Here is a 14,815-nt window from a genome sequence, read left to right on the forward strand (position 1 = left end):
TATTTTTTTCATCACTTTCCCAGTGGGTCAGAAGTTTACATACACTTTGTTAGTATTTGGTAGCATTGCCTTTAAATTGTTCAACTTAGGTCAAACATTTTGGGTAGCCTTCCACAAGCTTCTCACAGTAAGTTGCTGGAATTTTGTTCCATTCCTCCAGACAGAACTGGTGTAACTGAGTCAGGTTTGTAGGCCTTCCTGCTCGCACACGCTTTTTCAGTTCTGTCCACAAATTTTCTATCGGATTGAGGTCAGATTATGATGTCAAGTCTGGTTCATCCTTGGGAGCAATTTCCAAATGCCTGAAGGTACCATGTTCCTCTGTACAAACAATAGTACGCAAGTATAAACACCATGGGACCACACAGCCGTCATACCGCTCAGGAAGGAGACGCATTCTGTCTCCTAGAGATGAACGTACTTTGGCACAAAGAGTGCAAATCAATCCCAGAACAACAGCAAAGGACCTTGTGAAGATGTTGGAGGAAACAGGTAGACAAGTATCTATATCCACAGTAAAACGAGTCCTTTATCGACATAACCTGAAAGGCTGCTCAGCAAGGAAGAAGCCACTGCTCCAAAACCGCCATAAAAAAGCCAGACTACAGTTTGCAAGTGCACATGGGGACAAAGATCTTACCTTTTGGAGAAATGTCCTCTGGTCTGATGAAACAAAAATTGAACTGTTTGGCCATAATAACCATCGTTATGTTTGGAGGAAAAAGGGTGAGGCTTGCAAGCCGAAGAACACCATCCCAACCGTGAAGCATGGGGGTGGCAGCATCATGTTATGGGGGTGCTTTGCTGTAGGAGGGACTGGTGCACTTCACAAAATAGATGGCATCATGAGGAAGGAAAATCATGTGGCTATATTGAAGCAAAATCTCAAGACATCACCTGATGGCATGAACATTGACTTATCAAACTTCCGCTAATGCCCCACCTCCCCCTCGTACCCCATCTGTTATTTATATACACACATTCTTTTTTTCTCTCTTCTTTTTCTCCCTCTGTCCCCCTCACTATACCCCTTACCCATCCTCTGGTTCCCCCCCGCTTTTTCTTTCTCCCTAGGCCTCCTGTCCCATGATCCTCTCATCCCTTCTGCCAATCAACTGTCCAGCTCTTGGCTCCATCCCTCCTCCTCCTGTCTTTTCCTATCATTTCAGATCTCCCCCTCCCCCTCCCACTTTCAAATCTCTTACTAGCTCTTCTTTCAGTTAGTCCTGATGAAGGGTCTCAGCCCGAAACATCGACTGTACCCCTGCCTAGAGATGCTGCCTGGCCTGCTTCGTTCACCAGCAACTTTTATGTGTGTTGCTCTCAAGACATCAGCCGGGAAGTTAAAGCTCGGTCGCAAATGGGTCTTCCAAATGGACAATGATCCCAAGCATACCTCCAAAGTTGTGGCAAAATTGCTTATGGACAACAAAGTTAAGGTATTGAAATGGCCATCACAAAGCCCCCTCCTCAATCCGATAGAAAATTTGTGGGCAGAACTGAAAAAGCGTGTGTGAGCAAAGAGGCCTACAAACCTGACTCAGTTATACCAGTTCTGTCTAGAGGAATGGAACAAAATTCCAGCAACTTACTGTGAGAAGCTTGTGGAAGGCTACCCAAAATGTTTGACCCAAGTTAAACAATTTAAAGGCAATGCTACCAAATACTAACAAAATGTATGTAAACTTCTGACCCACTGGGAAAGTGATGAAAGAAATAAAAGCTGAAATAAATCATTCTCTCTACTATTATTCTGACATTTCACATTTTTAAAATAAAGCAGTGATCCCAACTGACCTAAGACAGGGAATGTTTTCTAGGATTAGATGTCAAGAATTGTGGAAAACTGAGTTTAAATGTATTTGGCTAAGGTGTATGTAAACTTCTGACTTCAACTGTAAATCATTCCAAATCTAGTCCTGATTCTAATCGTGCTCTAAGATGCCCTGTATATGAAGAATCATCCAGTGGATCTTTACTGGATTCTTACCCTAAACCAGAAATTCTAATTTGAAACCCTGATCATAAAAATACCCATCTTTATGTCGGAGCTAAAATACACTAACCACTCTATAACATACTTCTAGTTTTCAGATACCTTTCCAATTTAAATCTCCAACTCACAGGCTCTATCCATGTTGACACAAAACTCTAAAGTAACAATAAGACCATAAGACATAGGAGCAGAATCAGGCCACTCAGCCCATTGAGTCTGCTCTGCCATCCATCATGGCTGACCCTGGATCCTGCTCAACCCTGTACACTGGCTTTCCCGCCATATTCTTTGATGTCCTGACTGATCAGGAAATGATCAACTTCCACCTTAAATATACCCACGGACTTAGCCTCCACTGCAGTCTGTGGCAGAGCATTCCACAGATTCACTACTCTTTGGCTAAAAAAAATTCCTCCTTATCTCTGTTCTAAAAGGTCACCCCTCAATTTTGAGGCTGTGTCCTCTAGTTCTGGATACCCCCACCACAGGAAACATCCTCTCCACATCCACCCGATCTAGTCCTTTCAACATTCAATAGGTTTCAATGAGATCCCCTTGCATTCTTCCAAATTCTAGTGAGTACAGGCCCAAAGCTGTCAAATGCTCTTCATATATTAACCACTTCATTCCCAGAATTATCCTCATGAATCTCCTCTGGACTCTGTCCAATGACAATGCATCCTTTCTAAAATATGGGGCCAAAACTGTTGACAATACTCCAAGTGCGGCCTGACTAGTATCTTATAAAGCCTCAGCATGATCTCCTTGCTTTTATATTCTATTCCTCTTGAAATAAATGTCAACATTGCATTTGCCTTCTTTACCACAGACTCAACCTTTAAATTCACTTTCTGGGAGTCTTGCACGAGGACTCCTAAGTCCCTCTGCATCTCTAATGTTTGAACCTTCTCCCCATTTAGATAATAGTCCACACTATTGTTCCTTTTACCAAAATGCATTATCATACATTTCCCAACATTGTATTCCATCTGCCACTTTTTTTGCTCATTCTTCTAATTTGTCCTGCTGCAATCGCATTGCTTCCTCAGCACTACCTACCCCTCCACCTAACTTCATATCATCTGCAAACTTTGCCACAAAGCCGTCAATTCCATTATCTAAGTCATTGACAAACAATGTGAAAAGTAGCGGTCCCAATACTGACCTCTGAGGAACACTGCTAGTCACTGGCAGCCAACTAGAAAAGGCCCCTTTTATTCCCACTCACTGCCTCCTGCTTGTCAGCCATTCTTCTACCCATGTCAGCATCTTTCCCGTAACACCATAGGATTTTATCTTGTTAAGCAGCCTCATTTGTGGCACCTTATCAAATATCTTCTGAAAATCCAAGTAAGTGACATCCACTGCCTCCTTTGTCCACCCTGCTTGTTACTTCTTTGATGAAATCTAACAGATTTGAGAGGCAAGATTTCCCTTTACAGAAACCATGCTGACTTTGACTTATTTTATCATTATCTCCAAGTACCCTGAAACCTCATCCTTAATAATAGACTCCAACACTTTCCCAACCACTGAGGTTATGCTAACTGACCTATAATTTCCTTTCTTTTGCTTTCTTCCCTTTGTAAAGAGTGGAGTGACATTTGCAATCTTCCAGTCCTCCAGGACCATGCCAAAATCATGACCAATGCATCCATTATCTCTTCAGCAACCTCTCTCAGGATTCTGGAATGTAGTCCATTTAGTCCAGGTGTCTTATCCACCTTCAAGACCTTTGAGTTTCCCTGGCACTTTTTCTTTTGTAATAATAATGGCACTCACTCCTGCTCCCTGAAACCTGCAGACTTCTGACACCCTGCTAGTGTCTTCCACAGTGAAGACAGATGCAAAGTACCCATTAGGTTCATCTGCCATTCCTTTGTCCCCCATTACTACCTCACCAGTATCATTTTCCAGTGGTCCAATATCAATTCTCACCTCCCTTTTACTCTTTATATAACTGAAAAAAAACTTTTGGTATCCTGCTTTATATTACTAGCTCGTTTGCCCTTGTGTTTCAACTTTTCCTTCTTATAGCTTTTTTAGTTGCCTTTTGATGGAATTTGAAAGCTTCTCAATCATCCCACTCACTTTTGCAACCTTATATGCCCTTTCCTTGGCTTTTATGCAGTCCTTAACTTCCTTTGTCAGCCACAGTTGCCTACCCCTGCCATTTGAGAACTTCTTCCTCTGTGGGACATATCTATTCTGTGCTTTGTGAACTATTCCCAGAAACTTCAGCCACCTCAGCTCTGCTGTCATCCCCGACGGTATCCTTTTCCAATCCACCTGGGCAAGCTCCTCTTTATTCCCTCTGTAATTTCCTTTACTCCATTGAGATACTGATACATGTGACTTATGCTTCTCCTTCTCAAATTTCAGTATGAATTCAATCATATAATGATCACTGCCTCCTAATGGTTCCTTTACATTAAGCTCCCTAATAAGATCTGGGTTATTACACAACACCCAATGTAAGATAACCTTTCCCCGAGAAGGCTCAAGCACAAACTGCTCTAAAAAGCCACTTTGTAGGCATTCAACAAATTCCCTCTCTTGCAATCTGACACCACCCTAATCTTCCCAATCCCCTTGCATATTGAAGTCCCCCATTACAATTGTGCCATTACTCTTATTACCTAACTTTTCCAGCTCCATTTGCAATCTCAACCCCACATCTTGGCTACTACTTAGAGGTCTATATATGATTCTGGTAATGGTACTTTTGCAGTTTCTTAACTCCACTCACAAACGTTCCTGACCCTATGTCACCTCTTTCTCCTAATTCCATCTCTTACCAACAGAGCCACATGACCACCTGTACCTTCCTGCCTGTCCTTTTGATACGAAGTATATCCTTTGCTGTTAAGCTCACTACTATGGCCTTTTATCAGCCACGACTCAGTGATGCCCACAACGTCATACCGACTAATCTCAAATTGCACCATGAGTTCGTCCACCTTATACCAAATGCTACGCTTATTTAAATACAGCATCTTTAGTCCATGCAATCTTCACCCTTTTGAAATTTACCTCTGTTGTACAATTTAACTCTTTGATCTGTCTGAATCTGTACCCAATCATTGGCTTGTCCTTCCTTACATCTATGTTACATCCATCATCTACTTGTAAACCTTCTGGCTCATCCTCAGCTCTGTCATACTGTACTAGTTGCCATATTAGTTTAAACCACTCCCAACAGCTCTAGAAAACTTTCCTGCAGGGATATTGGTACCCCTCGGATTCAAGTGCAACCCGTCCCTTTAGTACAGGTTCCAACTGCCCCAGTTATACATAGAACATACATAGAATAGTATAGCACAGTACAGGCTCTTCAGCACACAATGTTATGCTGACCCTCAAACCCTGCCTCCCATATAACTCCCCACCTTAAATTCCTCCGTATACCTGTCTAGTAGTCTCTTAAATTTCACTAGTGTATCTGCCTCCACCACTGACTCAAGCAGTGCATTCCATGCACCAACCACTCTCTGAGTCAAAAACCTTCCTCTAATATCCCACTTGAACTTCCCACCCCTTACCTTAAAGCCATGTCCTCTTGTATTGAGTAGTGGTGCCCTGGGGAAGAGGTGCTGGCTATCTGCTCTATCTATTCCTCTTAATATCTTGTACACCTCGATCATGTCTCCTTTCATCCATCTTCTCTCCAAAGAGTAAAGCCCTAGCTCCCTTAATCTCCGATCATAATGCATACTCCCTAAACCAGGCAGCATCCTGGTAAATCTCCTCTGTACCCTTTCCAATGCTTCCACATCCTTCCTATAGTGAAGTGACTAGAACTAGACACAGTACTCCAAGTGTGGCCTAACCAGAGTTTTATAGAGCTGCATCATTACGTCGTGACTCTTAAAGTCTATCCCTCGACTTATGAAAGCTAACACCCCATAAACTTCCTTAACTACCCTATCTACCTGTGAGACAACCTACAGGGAACTGTGGACATGTACCCCCAGATCCCTCTGCTCCTCCACACTACCAAGTATTCTGCCATTTACTTTGTACTCTGCCTTGGAGTTTGTTCTTCCAAAGTGTACCACCTCACACTTCTCTGGGTTGAACTCCATCTGCCACTTCTCAGCCCACTTCTGCATCCTATCAATGTCTCTCTGCAATCTTCGATAGTCCTCTACACTATCTACAACACCACCAACCTTTGTGTCGTCTGCAAACTTGCCAACCCACCCTTCTACCCCCACGTCCAGGTCTTAATAAAAATCACGAAAAGTAGAGGTCCCAGAACCGATCCTTGTGTGACACCACTAGTCATAGCCCTCCAGTCCGAATGTACTCCCTCCACCATGACCCTTCTGCAGGCAAGTAAATTCTGAATCCACCTGGCCAAACTTCCCTGGATCCCATGCCTTCTGACTTTCTGAATAAGCCTACTGTATGGAACCTCGTCAAATGCCTTACTAAAATCCATATAGATCATATCCACTGCACTACCCTCATCTATATGCCTGGTCACATCCTCAAAGAACTCTATCAGGCTTGTTAGACACGATCTGCCCTTCACAAAGCCATGCTGACTGTCCCTGATCAGACCATGATTCTCTAAATGCCCAGAGATCCTATCTCTAAGAATCTTTTCCAACAGCTTTCCCACCACAGACGTAAGGCTCACTGATCTATAATTACCCGGACTATCCCTACTACCATTTTTGAACAAGGGGACAACATTTGCCTCCCTCCAATCCTCCGCTACCATTCCCGTGGACAACAAGGACATAAAGATCCTAGCCAGAGGCTTAGCAATCTCTTCCCTCGCCTCATGGAGCAGCTTGGGAATATCCCGTCAGACCCCGGGGACTTACCTGTCCTAATGTATTTTAACAACTCCAACACCTCCTCTCCCTTAATATCAACATGCTCCAGAACATCAACCTTGCTCATGTTGTCCTCACCATCATCAAGTTCCCTATCATTGGTGAATACCGAAGAGAAGTATTCATTGAGGACCTCGGTCACTTCCACAACCTCCAGGCACATCTTCCCACCCTTATCTCTAATCAGTCCTGCCTTCACTCCTAACATCCTTTTGTTCTTCACATAATTGAAGAATGCCTTCGGGTTTTCCTTTACCCTACTTGCCAAGGTCTTCTTATGCCCCCCGTTTTGCTCTCCTCAGCCCCTTCTTAAGCTCCTTTCTTGCTACCCTATATTCCTCAATAGACCCATCTAATCCTTGCTTCCTAAACCTCATGTATGCTGCCTTCTTCCACCTGACTAGATTTTCCACCTCACTTATCACCCATGGTTCCTTCACCCTACCATTCTTTATCTTCCTCACCATTATCCAGTTATCCAGAAATCTGAATCCCTGCCCTCTGCTCTAATTCTTCAGCCACACATTTATCTGCCACCTCATTCTATTCCTATCCTTGCTGTTGAGTGGCACAGGTAGCAATCCCGAGATTATTACCTTTGAGGTCCTGCTTCTTGGCTTCCTTCCTAACTCTCTGTATTCTTCTTTCTGGATCTCCTCCCTTTTTCTGCTTAGGTCATTGGCACCAACATGTACCACAATTTCTGACTGCTCGCCTTCCCTTTTCAGGATATTATGGACACATCCAGAAACATCCCGGACCCTGGTACCTGGGAGGCAAACTACCATCTGTGTTTCCTTTTTGCGTCTACAGAATCGCCCATCTGTCCCTGTGACTATAGAGTCCACTATAACTGCTGCCATCCTCTTCAGTCCCCTCCTCTTCTGAGCCATGGCGCCAGACTCAGTTCCAGAGGCTCGGCCGTTGTTGCTTCCCCCAGGTAGGCCCTCCCCAAAACAGTACTCAAAATAGAGTATTTATTGTTGAGGGGGAGGGCCACAGGGGTGCTCTCCACTATCTGACATTCTCCGTTCCCTCTCTCCTGACAGTCACCAATTTATCTGTCTCCTCTAGCCTTCGAGTAACTATCAATGCTTTACTTTCCCTAACAAGCCGAAAGTCATCAAGCTGCAGCTCCATTTCCCTAGCACGGTCTCTAAGGTGCTGCACCTTGATGCACCTGGTGCAGGTGTGGCCATCGGGAAGGCTGGAAGTCTCCTGCAAATTCCACATCCGACAGCCACAGCAGAACAGTGGCAGCTTAGACATACCCCCTATTCTCTTTGGAGTTAATTCAGAATAAGAAATGTAACGGCCTTTGCTCCAACTGACTCCCGTTGCCTAGGGTGGATAGCTGTCGACCCTGCCAAACAGTGCAAATGCTTTGGTGTGGATATGGTGTGAGACGCCCAGTGATCAGCTATGACACAAATATGAAACAATATACCACGTGCAAGTAACGAATTATACTTTATAGCAAGTTTTGGTGATGGGTTAGTAGCAACAACTAAAAGAAAAGGCGCCACATAAGTAACTTATCAGTCTTGTGCACATAATATTTTAATACGTTAGAGCTCACACCTCCGATTCCATCCACAATGTCCTTCTGAGACTCCGGCCACCATCCGAACCACCGAGGTCCGGTATCTGCCGCCCTGGAACCGCTGTCCGTTCCTCACAGGTCCGTCCTCTCTGCTCACCTCCTGAGAAAGCCCGCGCTACTCAACTCAGCACACATATACAAGATAACATAACATGACTTCCATTGGCTAGCAAATGAATACAATTTCCATTATCACATAGTATAACCCAAACATTGCTGTTACAGAGAACCCCTTGCTCAGCAGTTAACAGTACGAGAAGCCATTTTGGTAATAAGTGATTAACAGTTAACAGTCCAGCTAATATTACTGAGAATCCTACAGAAATAAGGAATGAACTTACTACTTACCTTGCCTCTGCCTGTTCTCACCGAAGCCTTGTTGAGCCAAAGCCTGACTACCCTGCCTCAGATTACACCGACAACGACCACTCCCATGATGACTGCTCTGCTAGGCGGTAGCTCTCTTTTATAGAGACTGGGTTTTTAAAGCTCTTCGTCGGACCTGCATGGGAATGCTTCTGTTGCGTCTGCACAGTACTCCAGTCGAAGACTCCCACCAAGAAACTTTCTGGCTTTTAAAGCCATTTGCCAGACCTGCGCAGGAATGCTTCTGTTGCATATGTGAGGTACTCCAATCAACTCCAATCACTGCAAGCTTAAAAGTAAATCCAGGTGATTGTGTCAAACAATGCGATCAAAATGGAAAATCCAGATCATTTAATGGTGCTTGATTTACTGTAAATCAATTCAGTTCAATATCTTTTGTGTACAACTCAAATAAGAATTGTAAATTTCTTGCAATATTGAGCTATATTTTGTACTTTCATTGATCACACAATGAATTCTGTTTCTATAATTTGAGTTGTAGAGATCTCTGTTCCCATGAAGAAATTAAAAGTTACTGTTGCGCTATTTTTGCTAGCAGATAAAAATCATCAAACTTAATGATGGCTTCTATAAGCTATTGAGCAGTCTCCTAGTGCAATAAAATGAACTCTTGATCTCACAGTCTACTTCATTATGGCCTTGTACCTTATTGTCTGCTTGCAATGTATTTAATGCTGCATTCTAATATTGTTTTACCTTGTACTAACTCAGTGCACTGATGTGATATGTGGTTAGTATGAAAAACCAAGTACTTCACTGTATCTCAGTATATGCAACCAGATTACCAGCTTAATTTAACAAGAAGCTAAAACATTATTGCTGTTTTTCTTCCTACAGATGCTGCCTGATCTGTTGAACACTTACAGCATTTCTCTTCAGAATTCTCATCAATCAGATTTTATTTAATTCTATGTAAATGGCTGGATGAACTAAAAAATTGTCCTTGGAACTTGCTGGTAAAATGAGGTGAAATACATATTGCATGTTAAATATCAGACAATCTTCCAATGTGAAAGATGGAAGAGTAGTAAAGGTTGGAGGTAGTAATCAACAAGGCTATTTTCACATTAGAGAGTCTCACTCAAAATTATTAAGTAAGGAGAAAAGAATATTTTTTAATTGAGCACTACATTTATTTATGTTTTGCTTTACTGCAGCTGGAAGATTTAGGATTACTAATTACATTGTTGTGAGCTGTGGGAAAGCTGTGCTTTGAACTGTTTTTAAAAGTTCTTACAAAGTAAAAATAGTTTAGTAATTAGACATAGTGTGATCTATATAAAACGTTAAAGCTACATTTCAGGAAAACATCACAGTTAAATGGTATAATTGTAATGGAATGAAATTTGCCTAAGGTGGTGGTGATGGATGGATAATAGTAAATGATCAGCTTGCTTTACACTTGGTTTCTCTTTGCTTTTGATTTCATTGGGTGCAGCATCATGAATCAGCAGGTTACTCCATAATTCACATTTTACTTCAGAACTTAAGACTAATTTCACGCTAGAGCTTTAGTCATGTGGTAACTTATTTTTATAGACTACAATAGTATTTTAGTAAAAAAAATGCAACCTGAACAACAACTGGACACAACTTCTCCCTTAAATTTCTCCATCTCTAAACCTGAGCTCATGCACAACTCTGTTCTAACTCCCACTATCCTATTTATCCATCATCCCTGTGTAGTCACAGAGCTACATGACAAAGGTCATCAAATTAACTACCACTGGGGACTGGATATTATTTTGCAAGGGTGGATATTCACTTCCTGACTAAGCAACAAAGACAACTAATGTGTCATCACTCAAGATAAAGTTGGATAAATAGTTGAGTGTTTGGAAGAAGCTGTTAGACTTGTGTTTAATACCTCATTTCCACTTGGTAATTTCTACGCATGCATGTTTTTCTTTCAGGAGTGTTTTGTTTTTTGGCTATAATTCATTAATCTTGAAAATTCCTACAGAAAATAAACTTGCTTAAGTGGTGCATACAAAAACTAGCTCACATTAAGTGTCAGCAGGACCAGGGAACTGTCTGTGGACTTTGGGAAGGAGACGTTGGGAGAATGCACACCAGTTGTCATTGAGAGGGTGGGGGTGGAAAGGCTGAGCAGCTTTAAGTTTCTGCCTTACAATGTCTCAGAGGATCCATTATGGGCCCAAAGAATTGAATCAACCATGAAGAAGACAAACAAGTTACTCTACTTTGTTAGGAATTTGGGCAGATTTGGTATGTAACCAAGGACTCTTACAAATTTTTATAAATACATGGCGGAGAATATTCTGACTGATTGCATCATCGCCTGGCATCAAGCCTCCAGTGCACAGGATTGCAAAAGGCTACAGAGGTTCATAAGCTCAACCACTTCCATCATGGACACTAATTTTTCTTCCATTGAGGACATCTTGAAGAGGTAGTGTTTCCTGAAAGTGGCATCCATCATTAAGGGTCCTCACCAGCCAGAACATGCCATCTGATTATTACCATCAGGGATGAGGTACAGGAGCTTGAAAACACATACTCAATGATTTAAAACAGCTTCTTCCTCTCTGCCATTAGATTTCTGAATGGTCCATGAATCCATCATACTACGTTTTTATTCCTTTCTTTTGCAATATTTATTTATTTTTGTAATTTGTAGATTTTATTTATGTTGTACTGTACTGCTGTACAAAACAACAATTTTTGCATCATATGCCAGTGATAATAAACCTGATTCTGGTAACTGAATGTTCTTCAATTGTTAAGCAACAGTTGTAGTAAGTGGATACATTTTGCCATATGTACAATCAAATTTACCAATTTAAATAATACTAAGATTTTTAAGTTACTTTTTTTTGGCTTGAAAGATAAATTGGCATCCAACTGTATCTGTATTATGCACTTTGTTCTCCCTATCATCCTTAAAACTGGTCTCCTTCAGTCCTCCCACTACCCAGCCTTGGCTGTATGGTGTTTCTAAAGAGAATACAGCAGTAGATCATGACCCAACACCAATGTTACCTGCTTCTGCAAGGTCTGTCCTCAAATCCTGCTCATAATGCTCAAACCCAAACAACAAAGTCTCACTTTCCTCTGCCTGCCTGCGCAACCCTAATCATTACCTCAGTATAGTAATACTTTGACCACTTTGACCAGCAATGGACTTTGTTCTTTTGCTTTAATTGTGTTCCTTCTTGTATAATTTGTGGGCATGTGGCTAAGTGGTTAAGGCATTGGACTAGCGACCTGAAGGTCATGAGTTCAAGCCCCAGCCGAGGCAACGTGTTGTATCCTTGAGCAAGGCACATAATCACACATTGCTCTGCGACGACACTGATGCCAAGCTATATGGGTCCTAATGCCCTTCCCTTGGACAACATTGGTGTCGTGGAGAGGGGAGACTTGCAGCATGGGCAACTGCTGGTCTTCCATACAACCTTGCCCAGGCCTGCGCCCTGGAGAGTGAAGGCTTTCCAGGCGCAGATCCATGGTCTCGCAAGACTAACGGATGCCTTTACTTCTTGTATAATTTACTTATTACATGTGGGTGTTCCGCTTCAGATACTATGTGCCCATGATGTAAATTTTCTCATTGCAGCTGTGCATACATATACTGGCACATCTCGCAATAAATCTGACTTTGACTTCAACTTTGAATTTTTCATACAATTCTTGTAACTGAAAACCACTGTGGAAATCTGTACTCTCACAGGCCCAGTGAGAGAAAATTGAGGGTCAGACCAAATTAACTGTTGACATTTGTCCAATATCTTTGAAGCATTAGAGCCAGTAAAAAAACACTATTCACAGTCTGGCTTTGTCAATGAATTTGAATCCAACTTATAATGGTAGGATGAGAGGCATTTCAGTCTAATCCCTGAGAGAGTCTTGTGCTGAAATTGTGCATGATTCTCAGAATGCCCAAGTAGTTGAGAGACCATAACACCAAATACTGCAGTGCTATATCAGCATAAAATTATTCATTTTAAAACAGAGCTGACAACTGGAATAAATGATTAAGAGCATGCTAAATTATTCATCATCCATTCTGTGCCATAAAGGTGCAGCCCATGCATGCCATAAACTGGAATAATGAAATGTCCTTTAAAAAGTCAGAGATCAGACCTTGGGTTTGAAAAAACTCTGGGAAATCCTTACTAAATTGAGAATGATCAAGGAAACTGCAAAGATTAGTATCAACAATTGCAGGTAAGTGAAGTCCCCTTATCTTTCAAGAACTAATTCAGCATCTATTTGGAGGAGTGAGGTGCATTGATACCTGCTGTGTGCCTTGGTAATTGAATCCTGAGGTTAACAAATCTGTGAAAAGAAATAATTTTTGGAGTCTCCCTCTAATTTTGCATGTTGTGCTCCTCTCTACTGTGCTCCCACCCCTATTTAACTCAAATAACTCAGTAACCTGGAGAAAATTATTTGTTTTAATAATTTAAAAAAACAACTTCTCCATTAAAGAAAGTCAATATTCTTGGCATCAATGTGAATATTTAAGAGAATGAAGATTAGAAATCAGTCCTCTGGATTTTATCCAGGTTGGCAATCTCTTTCTATATGCGAGGCGGTGTAATTGGATGCTGTATCTTAATGTGGCAATGACAATAATGTTTGCCACAGGAAACTGAGCTGTTCCATCAGTGCAGTACTTCCTTTGAAATACAGATTGACCTGCTGCTCATAATGAATGTTAAAGGTGAAAAAGGGACAACTGTTGATACTATAGGACTGCAGGGTAATGTAACTGTTGGAATGTAACTGTTGGAAACGTACATAATTCACAACCACCAACATCGAGTTGGTGTTCACTTTAAGAGGCTGGTCTGATGCAATAACATATTCCGTGAAGTTTGGTTACCACATTTTTTGTGTTCAGGTTCAGGTTTTAGAGTATAATAAATGAATTATTAAGTTTATCTTAAAAATAAAATGCCTCACATCATTTTATTGGCAAAAACTGATATTGGTGACCCCGATGCCCTTGGACATTACCAGAGTTGTTTTGAAAGTGCCAGGGTTCTGGGAGTAAAATGCCGTTGTTTGATTTGTACAAGCAGAGGCCCAGTCTGCACTTCGAGAAATTCCCACCAACACCAAATATTTCTATGTGGTAGTGTCACTCAGGAACTCCATGCTGTGAGGGTAGTGAGTCTACTTGAACACCTGCCTGAACACAATCAATATCTGTTGCTAAAAACTCACTTTTTACTGACTTTTGCACTATTGGAGTCTGAACTCGCCAAACAATTGCTCTCCTTGCCCAGTCTCAGCGATGCTAAGCCATCAGAGCTAATGGACCACATACTGTCTCTCCAGGGAAATCACTATCTTTGTTTTATTTTTAAAGAACTCATGCAGCAAGTGCCTGATCAAGTACACATAGGCCTTATTAATTCACCTGTGAAGGACTATAGGGAGCTTGCTAAAATGGCTGATAGTCTACACTCAGCCAGGCAGAGGCACATAATTCCTCCTCTTTTGGAATTATGAATGTTATGGGAGGTGAGAAGGATGTAATAGATGAAATGGGAGATGAGGACCTCAATAAAATCACTGTCACTAAAGAGATAGTGATGAGAAAACTAAAGGACCTGAAGGTAGATAAGTCCCCTGGTCCTGATGGGATTCATCCCAGGGTGCTGAAGGAATTGGCGGAGGTTATTGTAGACGCATTGGTAAGCATTTATCAAAACTCTCTAGACTCTGGGCAGGTTCTGGCAGATTGGAAGACAGCAAATGTCATGGCACTTTTTAAAAAAGGATGTAGGCAAAATACAGGCAACTATAGGCCAGTTAGTTTAACATCTGTAGTCAGGAAAATGCTTGAAGCTGTCATTAAGGAAGAAACAGCAAAACATTTAGAAAGGAGTGGTTCCATTAAAAAAAGGCAGGTCCTGTTTGACAAACATACTGGAGTTCTTTGAGGACATAATGAGTGCAGTGGATAGAGGGGAACAGGTGGATGTCGTATACTTGGATTTCCGGAAG

This window comes from Mobula birostris, chromosome 4 (assembly GCF_030028105.1).
Source record: "Mobula birostris isolate sMobBir1 chromosome 4, sMobBir1.hap1, whole genome shotgun sequence".
NCBI classification, from domain to species: Eukaryota; Metazoa; Chordata; class Chondrichthyes; order Myliobatiformes; family Myliobatidae; genus Mobula; species Mobula birostris.